This window comes from Pongo abelii, chromosome 16 (genome assembly GCF_028885655.2).
Source record: "Pongo abelii isolate AG06213 chromosome 16, NHGRI_mPonAbe1-v2.0_pri, whole genome shotgun sequence".
NCBI classification, from domain to species: domain Eukaryota; kingdom Metazoa; phylum Chordata; class Mammalia; order Primates; family Hominidae; genus Pongo; species Pongo abelii.
Window position 1 is genome coordinate 47,335,354 of NC_072001.2, and position 13,050 is coordinate 47,348,403.

The following is a 13,050-nucleotide window of genomic DNA, read 5'->3' on the forward strand; positions in this document are numbered from 1 at the left end:
TGGAGGTTGCAATGAGCCAAGATTGTGCCACCGCACTCCTCCAGCCTGGGTAATAGAGCAAGACTCTGTCTCAAAAAAAAAAAAAAACAAAAAACTGGCTGCTGTGTTGAAAAGATTGAACGGGTTCAAGAGTGAAACAGAAAGACTTTAAAGGCTGTTATAGCATTCCAAGTTAAAGATGATGGTTATTGAACTAGAGAAGCAGTTGAGGTGATGAGAAGTGTTTCGATTCAGAATTGATTTTGAAAGTTTATTGTACTTTAAAACTGGACATTGGGTATGAGAAAGAAAAACTGCATTCAGTAAGGCAGAGAATACTTAAGGAGATGCAGGTTTGAGAGAAAATTAAACATTTAGTTTTGACCACATTAAGTTTCAGATGACCATTGCCATCAAGTAATTGCAACAGTGGAGGAGCAAAATAACAGTTCTGGTATTTCAATATTTAATATGAATATTACTGCCTTACTGAGTTGCAATAAGTGACAAAAACATATACATCATAGAATTAATATAAGAATGAACTGTGAAGAACAAATGCCTTATATTTCAGGTAAAAGGTAAATATATTCCATATACTCTGGAATAAGGAAGGACCTACTGAAAGACTGCTGAAGATTTGAGATATTTGTATTACATTACTTTTTTTTTTTTTTTTTTTCCTGAGATGGCGTCTTGCCCCGTTGCCCAGGCTGGAGTGCAATGGCCCGATCTCGGCTCACTGCAACCTCTGCCTCCCAAGTTCAGGGGATTCTCCTGTCTCAGCCTCCCGAGTAGCTGGGATTACAGGTGCGTGCCACCACACCTGGCTATTTTTTTGTATCCTTAGTAGAGACGAGGTTTCACCATGTTGGCCAGGCTGTTCTCGAACTCCTGACTTCGTGATTCACCCACCTCTGCCTCCCAAAGTGCTGGGATTACAGGCGTGAACCACCATGCCCAGCCTAAATTTTTTGTTTTGAGATGGAATCTCATTCTGCCCCCCAGGCTGGAGTGCAGTAGCATTATCTTGGCCCACTGCAACCTCTGCCTCCCGGGTTCAAGCAATTCTCCTGACTCAGACTCCCGAGTAGCTGAGATTACAGGCACGTGCCACCACACCCAGCTAATTTTTGTATTTTTAGTACATATGGGGTTTTGCCATGTTGGCCAGGCTGGTCTCAACTCCTGACCTCATGTGATCTGCCCACCTTGGCCTTCCAAAGTGCTGGGATTACAGGCGTGAGCCACCGCGCCTGACCCTATTACATTACTTAATGAACACTCTATTTCATTAGTGTCTTCATATAGTAGTAGTTTCGAATAGTTTAAAAAGCATTCAAACTGGGTATGGTGGCATGTGCCTGTAGTTCCAGCTACTCAGGAGGCTGAGGTGAGAGGATCACTTGAGCCCAGGAGTTTGAGTCCAGCCTGGGCCGCCTGGGCAATATAGCAAGACTCCACCTCTTAAAAAACAAAACAAAACAAAAAAAAAACAGAAAGCAAAAATACCTGCTACTAGCTTTTTGCATTAATTACATTTTTTTCCTGTGGCCACTGCTTTACATCTAAAAATACTTCATACTTTTTTAAGTTCATATTTTTAGACCATTATTTTATTCTAAAATTTTGGACTAGATTGTTACAGAAGCTTCAAGACATTAACTACTACCATTTAAGGAGCAAGGAAAGCATCTTGCTAAGTGCTTTCATAGATAATCTAATTTGATCTTCACAACAATTCACTTAGATATTGCAGAAAAGGAGGCTAGGAGAGAGACCATGGGATATAAATCAAGGTAAAAAGCAGAACATAACAATTATCCCTTGTGAAAAGACGGTGTTAAAACGTTAAAAAAAATTGCAAATGGACTTAGGCTTACTATCAGCAACCTTTCTAAACTTAATAATTTTTTTTTAATAGAGATGAGGTCTCACTATGTTGCCAAGGCTGGTCTTGAACCCCTGATATACAATGATCCTCCCACCTCAACCTACCAAAGTGCTGAGATTAAGGCCTGGCCCTAAACTTACCAAACTTAACAATGGTAATAGTATTGCCATACGAGGTGGTATAATAAGCAGAATAGGGGCTTGAGTCTCTATTATATTTCTTACTAGATGATTGTGATTGTCTTTGGATATGGCGTGTTTTTCTTCTTTTTTCAAATTTCAGTGTCTTCAACTGAAAGGCAGGGAACAAATACCACCTATTCTACCTACCTCATAGGGTTGTTAGGAGAATCAAAATGCATATAAAAGTGCTCTTTGGAAATAGCATATTTTACTTAAGTTTTAGGAACATGAAGGTTTGAAATAACGATTTCTTGGAAATTTTTTCCCCCAGAAATATTTCTAATTTTTACCTGATTTAAAAATAACTTTATTAGCCAGTCCTCGATACTGGGAGGCTGAGGTGGGAGGATCACTTGAGCCCAGGATCACTTGAGCCCAGGATGCAGTGAGTTATGATCATGCCACTGCACTCAAGCCAGGGGTACAGAGGAAGTCCCTGTCTCCAAACAAAAAGCAAAACAAAACTTTAGGGGCTGTGTGCAGTAGCTCAGGCCTGTAATCCCAGCACTTTGGCAGGCCAAGGCAGGAAGATAGCTTGAACCATGGATTTTGAGGTTGCAATGAGCTTGAATTACTTCAGTCTGGGGAACGGAGTGAGACCCTGTCTCTAAAAATAAATAAATAAATAAAATAAACTTTAGTAATAATGGGGTAACTGTTTAGTTGGTATTTTACTGCTTTCCATGATACACTCTGAATAAACTATTTGTTGGATTCCATTGAACTTTTCAGGAATCTATTTTTGTGTGTGTGGACTGTTACTATTAGTAGTTCTGTGCTGTGTATACCACCAGCTCCCAATAAATGTCGCATTCAGAGCATTTTTGCACTAGGAAGATTTAGGGTGCAAATGGACTCTGACAGAAGAATCTGTAGTATACAAGGTTTTCAGAAGACAACCCACCTGCTCCATACTTCGAAATAGAAATAATGAGATTCACAACGGTATGTTATTTCTGCTTACTTCTCAGCCTCTCTTGCTATCTTCCCCCTGCCCTCCCATCCTTTTTTCCTAGCGCACAGAACTACTTTTCCAATGGCTCAACACAGTCTCATCTTTGGACTTTTCCGTCTGTTGTTTCCTTTACCCAGACACTCTTCCCCTCCAACACCAACTCCTCCTTTTTGTCTCAGATGTTGTCTTACGAAACCTTCCCAAACCCCCTCGCCGGCACTCTCATGTGTTCTACAACGCCTATTATGCCATCCTTGTATTTATCAGTTTTTAAATTCTGTTTACTTGGGTGTCTTCTTCAATAGATTATGATCTTTGGCCGGGCGCGGTGGCTCACGCCTGTAATCCCAGCACTTTGGGAGGCCGAGGCGGGCGGATCACGAGGTCAGGAGTACGAGACCAGCCTGACCAACGTGGTGAAACCCCATCTCCACTAAAAATACAAAAATTAGCCGGGCGTGGTGGCGCGCGCCTGTAATCCCAGCTACTCGGGGGGCTGAGGCAGAGGAATCGCTTGAACCCTGGAGGCGGAGGTTTGAGCCGAGATCGCGCCACTGCACTCCATCCTGGGCGACAGAGTGAAGACTCCGTCTCATAAAAAAAAAAAAAAAAAAAAAAAAAAAAAAAAAAAATCATGACCTTTGGGGAAGGCAGTGTCCGTGTCTGCCTGGCTCACTGTTTTACCCGTCGCACCTAGTTATTTTTTCAATAAATATTTCTTGATCGAATAAGGAGAGTGGCTTGGAGTTTCAGTGAAAAACAATGTTCTTCCAACCACTAGGCTTGGTTTTCTGATACCCCACTAGAACTGGATTCTCCGGACTGATAAATTTTCACTCTGTGGAGCTGACCGTCCTTTGACCTAGGGTCGCAGGTGGGAGCCCACAAGGCCTGAAAGATCCGAGTTTTCAACCTGCAGAATCACCGCCAACATAGGGTTGAGTCGAAGGGCATGAATATTTATGATGCAAAAGCGACTGCTACGCCCTCTAGGCAATGAGCTGGAAAGGGAACCTTCAAGGGCCACCGAAATCCCAGGAAAGGCGCCAGATATGCTTTCTCCCGGCCTCGGGCAGCGCTCCCTACAAACTACCTCCTCCAGCGCGCCAAGCCGTTAGTCCCGCCTTATCCCCTCGGCTCCACCTACCCTGCGCGCCCACAGTTACTAAACCCTAGCCGCCAGGGTGCACGACGCGTTCCTAAGCCCCGCCTCCGGGGCAAGGGCGCGCTCCCCCTCCCAGCTCGGCCCAAGCAGTTCCGTTAGGAGCGGGAGGAAAAACCGTCCTTCGGGTCCCCGCCTCTCCACTCCTAACGCTTTACTCCCTACTCCCCCTTGCGACCACTACACAGCCGGCTACGGAGGCCCCTAATGTACAAATATCCCCCAGGCTCTTGCTTATCCTGATAGGTTTTGTCCTTTCTTAATCCACCCAGTACTAAGGCCTTGTGTTCAATTTTTCTCCGGGATTCAGACTAGAGCGTTTCGTCCGGCGTAAGGAACTTCAACGCTCTTCACGGAAGTAAAAGTGTTTTTTTGGTTGTTGTTGCCGTTGTGGCTGCCCGCATTCCTTCCCTCCCACCTCGCGGAATTGTGGCAGGAGGGGGAGGAGGAAGTCAGGGCGCCTGCGCGGAGAGGCCGCTTTCCATCCGGGTCCCTGTCCGTGCGGTGCAGCAGGTCGGTAGGCGGGAAATGGCGACTGGCTGAAGGAGCTGGTTCTGTTGCTGCTGCGGGGTAAGCGGGAAAGACACCACACATTGCGCAGTCGGGACCATCGCCGGAGCCTGAGGACACTTCTCTGTCGTCACAGTTAGGTAATCCCCTTCGTCCAGACGCTGCCGCTGCTTCCAGTCTTAGTCCTCCTCCTCTTCCAGGGCCGTCTGCCGGGATCTCCTCCCCTTCTAAACCTGGTCCTCCAGCGGCTCTGGCGCCTTGGTAGGCATGCACTCTTTGGCGCCTCGTACGTCCACTGTGCGGAGCCGCTCCTTTCTGGACTTTCCCCTGGGAACAGAAAGGGAGCTCACTTCCCGCCAGCTTCACCTCCTAGGTTGCGGCCTGCGTTGTGATTTCTGGGGTTAGATTTCACTTTGCTACCCACCCCCACTCCGATCTCACGTTCCTAGTCCCCAACCTCTGGGTAATTAAGTTAGAAGTTTAGCTTTTTTAACCTTTTTGGCCCACCTGATGTTTTCGGCATTTCATTCTTTCGAGTAGGGTGCTTTTAGGGGGGCGTTGCTCTTATCTCAGTTCTTATAAACACCTTTTCAGAATCTGGAAGAAGGGATTTGACTAAGTTCTGTTTATCTTTTGTACTGTTAAAATTTCGAGTTGACATTGTTACTTTTTCAAATCGGGAGTGGTAGTAAGGAACAGTCCATGTGGAAGGCCTCTGGTTTCCATAGTGGTCAGTTAAAGAGTGAACCTTATTATGCTTAATATTCTCTGCTTTCTTTGGATTTTAAATGCCTGTATGGGTGTTTACTTTTGCATTGTTGACCAGAGTTCTGTGGTAAATAATTGCATAAGTAAATCTTGTTTATTTACTTCTCACCCTGTGGTGGCTGGATGTGTGAATGATGTTAAACACTTCAGCGTACCTTAGGGAAACCTAAAGAGATCTAAGAGCTCGTAAACTTACCTGAGATCCTGAAATGAAACGTTCTCAGTAGACGTTCCTCCGAGGCAGGGATTTATCTTCCTAATGCTGGTAACGCAGTACCAAGATGAATTTCTTAAGTGGGTACACAAATTAGTGACTTGAAATGATGGATTTATCTGTGTAATTTTCAGATTGTAGATTGCTTTGTCTCCCCATTCTTTGCCCAGTTTTAAATTTTCGTTCCTGGTCCATTTGTTATTCTTAGAAAAGGGAAATGGCGTGTTAAAGCTAGTTTTACTATATTTCTTTACTATTTCTTTCCTTTTTTTAAAAATTACATTGCAGACCAATTGTTCATAAAGAGAAGTAATAAGGAGGCTGTTGGTGTTTTCGGAATTTATTAATCAAGTTGAATTTGGGATCGTTGTAGGTTTTGTTTTGTTTTCACTAATCAAGTTAAAATTTTAAAAACTGTTCACATTGAATATCAGTTGATATTTATAACTCAAGTTTTCAGTTCTGGATAGGTCCAGTTTAGAGAATTTCACTATTGTTTGCACGATGTTATGGTTAATTTTCAATAATAAACAGGAACACACAAACATTATTATAATCCTCGTTTGGTAGACTTTGCCCAAGGTCATAAAGAAAGTCAAGGCAAAATGTAGCTCTTATGTGAAGGAGTTTTTTAGGATTGAGTTGAACTTCATACTTTCCTAAGGCCAATAGAATAGTGGAGGTACAGGCATGTTAACTACTTGCCGAGTCAGTTTATTTAAAAAATGGAGCCAAATGTGCAACTTAAAGGGATCTTAAATCATTGGTCTAGTGTATAGGTTTTGTCTGTATTTTAATGACCTTTTTGGGTAGTTAATAGCATTAATGTTTTTAATAAAAATTAGTTTGCAGCTAGCTGAGTGAGCATTGTAGACCTTGTTTTCAAGAGTTCTAAATTGTTTAGTACTACATGCATTCAGTACTTGCACTCTTTTAATGCTTTTCTCAGAGTTGAAAGAATGTATAAGCTGGCTGGGTGGGGTGGCTCACGCCTGTAATCCCAGCACTTTGGGAGGCCAAGGCAGGCGGATCACAAGATCAGGAGTTCGAGAACAGCCTGGCCAACATAGTGAAACTCCATCTCTACTAAAAATACAAAAATGAGCCGGGCGTGGTGGCGCACACCTGTAGTCCCAGCTACTCCGGAGGCTGAGACAGGAGAATCGCTTGAACCCAGGAGGCGGAGATTGCAGTGAGCTGAAGACCACCCCACTGTACTCCAGCCTGGTGACAGAGCGAGACTCCGTCTTAAAAAAAAAGAGTGTAAAAGCTGTGAATGATATAGTCCTTAACCTTTGTGGACTTGTAGCTATATAGAAAATCTGAATAGGATTGCATAGGAATATCAGGGTTTGTATGTTTCACAAGAGTCCATTCTACAGTGTCTCTTGTGCATTTAACTTGAGCTGGTAATGTTACTGTTTTCCCACTGTTAAGAAATTAAGAATTGGGGAAGTCTTTTCTTTCCAGATTCATCTAGCTGATCTCAAGTTTGTGATTTCTGGTTAAGTGGTTTTTCATGAGATTATTATATAACAGAGTCTATCTAATTCTGGTTAAAGAAACTTGGACCTGTTGTTCACCAAGGATGTACTAGATTCTGGATTTGTAGCTATAGATTTTATTGTTAGTTGAGTAAAATTGCATTTATTTTTATTTTTATTTTTTAGAGATGGGGGTCTCTCTCTGTGGCCTAGGTTGGAGTGCAGTGGTGAACCCCTGGGCCTATGCAGTCCTCCTGCTTCAGCCTCCCAAGTAGTTGGGACTGCAGGCACATGCCACCACACCTGGCTAATGTTTTTATTTTTTTGTAGAGATGGGGTCTCACTATGTTGCCCAGGCTGCTTTGCAACTCCTGGCTACAAGCAATCCTCCTGCCTCAGCCTCCCAAAGTGCTGGGAAGACGGGTATTTGCCACCAAGCCGACTCCAAAATGGTATTAATTTATCCTAGTCATAGGAGACTGTGCTTTAGATTGATGAGATAATGAATAAAATGGTTTGCCAGAATTTGGAAAAAGCAATATCTAATTGTAACTTACCAGGTTGTGAAAGCATAAAGTAGAAAAGACACTTTAAGTCACAAATATCAAGTGTGCTGAGAGGAGTTTATTTGTGGTGTGCTCTAAGTAATTTTTCTGGTTAAAAGTAAGCTAAAAAGTACCTGACTGTTTTAAGTAAATTGGCTACGGGGGGTCATTTGCTACTTTTTTTTGTTTGTGAGACAGAGTTTCGCTCTTGTTGCCCAGGCTGGAGTGGAATGGTGTGATCTTGGCTCAGTGCAGACTCCACCTCCTGGGTTCAAGTAATTATTCTGCCTCAGCCTCCTGAGTAGCTGGGACTACAGGCACGCGCCACCACACCTGGCTAATTTTTGTATTTTTTGTAGAGATGGGGTTTCTCTATGTTGGCCAGGCTGGTCTTGAACTCCTGACCTCAGTTGATCTACCCACCTCGGCCTCCCAAAGTGCTGGGATTACAGATGTGAGCCACCGCACCTGGCCCGATTTTTTTTTTTTTTTTTAATGGAGACGGGGTCTCGCTATGTCACCCAGGCTGGTCGCAAACTCCTAGGCTCAAGTGATTCTCCCTCCTTAAGCCTCCCAAAGTGCTGGGCTTACTGGCATGAGCCACTGCACCTGGCTCACGATGAGGAGACTTGACAGATATGGAACCCATGTTAAAACCGTTTAATTGCAGCTTTAGTTTTCACTTACTTGGCATTTGCCAGGAGGCAGATATCTAAGCCAGACATATATTCACTAGTGTTTGTATGACTACATTAATTTTTTAATTTAAACTATATTAAATTGTAATTGGACCTGCATTACAAATAGGTAGACTAGGTAGTTGACTGTGTGGTATAATTTGAGAGTTGCCAATGCCTAACTTTATTTATATCTCTCCAGTGTTTTTCTAAATGTCCTGTTTAAAAATCACAAATTCTCTGAAAGAGGAAACTTTAAAAATTGTCTTGTTGACAATATTAGCACAGATTGACTATCAAATAAGCTTACTGGTACCACACACAGGGTGAGGGTTCAGAGATAAGGTAACATAGGAGAATTAAGGGTTTTTTTTGTTTGTTTGTTTTTTGTTTTTTGTTTTTTTGAGACAGAGTTTCGCTCTTGTTCCCCAGCCTGGAGTGCAGTGGTGCGATCTCAGCTTACTGCAGCCTCTGCCTCCTGGGTCAAGCCATTCTCCTGCCTCAGCCTCCCAAGCAGCTGGGATTACAGGCGCCCACCACCACGGCTGGCTAACTTTGTATTTTTTTTCTTTAGTAGAGATGAGGTTTCACCATGTTGGTCAGGCTGGTCACGAACTCGTGACCTCAAGTGATCCACCCGCCTCAGCCTCCCAAAGTGCTGGGATTACAGGTGTGAGCCACCGCTCCTGGCCAGGAGAGTTAAGTTTTTATGCACTGGCTGTGATTAGAAGGGGTGTAGAATATAGGAGCATTGTCTCGGAAAGATGACAGGCATGGTGGGGATAGAATTATAGTGAGAAGCTTTGGCTGCTTGGAGTCCCTTTGGGATCCTGACAGTAAGGAATAGTGAGACTAAGTGTGGCCCCAAGAAGGATTGTAAGACCTTAAAGACAAATATTTTAATGAAGGTCACAATAGGCCAGTTGACTATACTAGGGACTATGTATTTTGTGATACCCATATGTTCTTATATTATTATTTTTTTATTATTATTATTATTTGAGATGAAGTCTTGCTCTGTCGCCCAGGCTGGAGTGCAGTGGTGCAATCTTGGCTCAATGCAACCTCCGCCTCCCAGGTCCCAGGTTCAAGCAATTCTCCCGCTTCAGCCTCCCAGGTAGCTAGGATTATAGGCGCACGCCACCATGCCCAGCTAATTTTTGTATTTTTTTAGTAGAGATGGGGTTTCACCTTGTTGGCCAGGCTGTTCTCGAACTCCTGACCTTGTGATCCGCCCACTTTGGCCTCCCAAAGTGCTGGGATTACAGGCGTGAGCCGCTGCTCCCGGCCTATTATTATTTTTTTTTTTGAAACAGAGTCTCGCTCTGTCTCCCAGGCTGCGGTGCAGTGGTGCCATCTCAGCTCAATGCAACCTCTGCCTCCCAGATTCAAGTGATTCTCCTGTCTCAGCCCCCGGAGTAGCTGGCATTACAGGTGCCTGCTATCACGCCTGGCTAATTTTTTATGTTTTTAGTAGAGATAGGGTTTCACCATGTTGGCCAGGCTGGTCTCGAACTGCTGACCTCAGGATGATCCGCCTGTCTCGGCCTCCCAAAGTACTGGGATTACAGGCGTGAGCCACCGCACCTGGCTGATTCCTGTGTTAGATTGAAGAAAAAAGAGAACGTCTATATTGAACATGAATGATCAGCATGGGATTCTAGCATGGAAATGTGTTTGCTGATTTGATTAAAACAACACAACGGACTGGGCTTGGTGGCTCATGATTGTAATCCCAGCACTTGGGAGGCTGAGGCAGGCGGATCCCCTGAGCTTAGGAGTTCGAGACCAGCCTGGGCAACATGGCGAAACCCTGTCTCTACCTAAAATACAAAAAATTAGCTGGGCATGGTGACTCACATCTATAGTCCCAGCCACTAGCGGGGCTGAGTAGGGGGAATTGCTTGAGCCCAGGAGGTTGAGGCTGCAGTGAGCCGTGAGGGTGCTATCCATTGCACTCCAGTCTTCCAGCCTAGGTGACAGAGCAAGACCCTGTCTTAAAAAAAAAAAAAAAGACAGAAAACAGCAAAACAGTGTACTAGTAGAAGATACTTGGGATTACAAGTGTGAGCCACTGCGCTCAGCCTAAGTAGGGATTTAAATATTTTATATACATATATACACACACACACACACACACGTTTTTTTTCTTTTGAGATGGAGTCTCACTCTGTTGCCCAGGCTGGAGTGCAGTGGCACGATCTCAGCTCAGTGCAACCTCTGCCTCCCTGGTTCAAGTGATTCTCCTGCCTCAGCCTCCTGAGTAGCTAGGACTACAGGTGTGTGCCACCACGCCCGGCTAATTTTTGTATTTTTGTTTTTGTTTTTTTTTTTTTTTGAGACGGAGTCTCGCTCTGTCACGCAGGCTGGAGTGCAATGGCGCGATCTCGGCTCACTGCTAGCTCTGCCTCTCAGGTTCACACCATTCTCCTGTCTCAGCCTCCTGAGTAGCTGGGCCTACAGGCACCTGCCACCACGCCTGGCTAATTTTTTATATTTTTAGTAGAGCGAGGGTTTCACCGTGTTAGCCAGGATAGTCTCGATCTTCTCACCTCGTGATCCACCTGCCTCGGCCTTCCAAAGTGCTGGGATTACAGGTGTGAGCCACCGCGCTCAGCCTTTTGTATTTTTTTAGTAGAGACGGGGTTTCACCATATGGGCCAGGCTGGTCTCAAACTTCTGACCTTGTGATCTGCCCACCTCGGCCTCCCAAAGTGCTGGGATTACAGGCGTGAGCCACTATACCTGGCCTTAAAAGTATATTTTTAATCCCAGCACTTTGGGAGGTTGAGGGCAGGAGTTCAAGACCAGCCTGGCCAACACGGCAAAACCCCCTTTCTATAAAAAAAAAAAAAAAAAAAAAAAAAAAAAAAAAAAAAAGTTAGTCAGGCATGGTGGCGTGCATGCGTGCCTGTAATCCCAGCTACTCAGGTGGCTGAGGTATGAGACTCCCTTGAGCTGAGGAGGCGGAGGTTGTAGTGAGCCGAGATGGTGCTACCGCATGCCAGCCTGGGTGACAGAGCGAGACTCCATCTCAAAAAAAAAAAAAAAAAAAAGGCTGGGTGCGGTGGCTCACGCCTGTAATCCCAGCACTTTGGGAGGCCGAGGCGGTTGGATCATGAGGTCAAGAGATCGAGACCATCCTGGCCAACATGGTGAAACCCCATCTCAACTAAAAATACAAAAATTAGCTGGGCGTGGTGGCGTGAACCTCTAGTCCCAGCTGCTTGGGAGGCTGAGGCAGGAGAATCACTTGAACCCAGGAGGTGGAAGTTGCAGTGAGCCGAGATCACGCCACTGCGCTCCAGCCTGGCAACAGAGCGAGACTCCATCTCAAAAAAAAAAAAAAAAAAAAAAAAAAAGAAACATACATTTAGTAAAAGAAAAGTAAGGCTGGGCACAGTGGCTCACACCTGTAATTCCAGCACTTTGGGAGACCGAGGGGGGTGGATTGTTTGAACCCAGGAGTTCAAGACTAGCCTGGGCAACACAGTGAAACCCCATCTCTACTAAAAATACAAAAATTAGCTAGGCTTGGTGGCATACCCCTGTAGACCTAGCTACTCGGGGGGCTGAGGCAGGAGGATCACCTGAGCCTTGGGAGGTCGAGGCTGCAGCAAGCCCTGATTGGGCCACTGACACTCCAGCCTGGGCGACAGAGCAGGAACTTTTGTCCCCCCCAAAAAAAAAAAGTCGAGGCACGGTGGCTCACGTCCGTAACCCCAGCACTTTGGGAGGCCAAGGTGGGCAGATCACCTGAGGTCAGGGGTTTGAGACCAGCCTGGCCAACATGGCGAAACCCTGTCTCTTAAAAAAAAAAAAAAAAAAAAAAAAAAATTAGCCAGGCATGGTGGCATACATGCATGCCTGTAATCCCAGCTACTCAGGTGGCTGAGGCTCTTGGGCTGGGGAGGTGGAAGTTGCAGTGAGCTGAGATGGCGCCACTGCGTGCCAGCCTGGGTGACAGTGAGATTCTGTCTCAAAAAAAAAAAAACAAACAAAAGAAACAAAAAAACCCCCGTATGTTTATTAAAAGAAAAGTAAGGGTGGGTGCGGTGGCTCACGCCTGTAATTCTAGCACTTTGGGAGACCGAGGAGGGTAGATTGTTTGAGCCCAGGAGTTCGAGACCAGACTGGGCAACACGGTGAAACCCCATCTCTACTAAAAGTACAAAAATTAGCTGGGTGTGGTGGTGCATGCCTGTGGACCCAGCTACTTGGTCTGAGGCAGGAGGATCATGTGAGCCTTGGGAGTTTGAGGCTGCAGCGAGCCCTGATTGGGCCACTGGCACTCCAGCCTGGGTGATAGAGTAGGACCCTGGGTCAAAAAAAAAAAAAAAAAGGCAGGGCACGGTGGCCCATGCCTGTAATCCCAGCAGTTTGGGAGGCTGAGGCCGGCGGATCACCTGAGGTCTGGAGTTTGAGACTAGCCTGGCCAACATGGCAAAACCCCGTCTCTACTGAAAATACGAAAAATTAGCCGGGCATGGTGGCAGGCGCCTGTAATCCAGTTACTTGGGAGGTTGAGGCAGGAAAATCTCTTGAACCCAGGAGTCTGAGGCTGCAGTGAGCTGAGATCATGCCATTGCACTCTAGCCAGAGCAACAAGAGCGAAACTCCATCTCAAAAAAAATATATGTATTATTTGTTTAAAAAAAATAATCAGGACACATAAATATC

General features: G+C 45.2%; 1 protein-coding gene and 1 pseudogene across 10 annotated transcripts in view; one reads left to right on the plus strand and one right to left on the minus strand.

The window, feature by feature from the left end:
- The first annotated feature begins 4,173 nt into the window (after positions 1-4,173).
- CTDSPL2 (CTD small phosphatase like 2) overlaps positions 4,174-13,050 on the plus strand; it is a 105,954-nt gene continuing 97,077 nt past the window's right edge. The window contains exons 1-2 of one of the 10 annotated variants that reach the window (XM_054532739.2): positions 4,830-4,943; positions 7,479-7,600. The gene's annotated coding sequence lies outside the window, so the exon portion shown is untranslated. Of the gene's footprint in view, positions 4,944-7,478; positions 7,601-13,050 lie in introns of all 10 variants that reach the window. The other 9 variants (XM_002825394.6, XM_054532743.2, XM_009249786.4 and 6 more) reach the window with 9 other exon arrangements.
- LOC103892505 (heterogeneous nuclear ribonucleoprotein M-like) overlaps positions 4,479-13,050 on the minus strand; it is a 28,808-nt pseudogene continuing 20,236 nt past the window's right edge.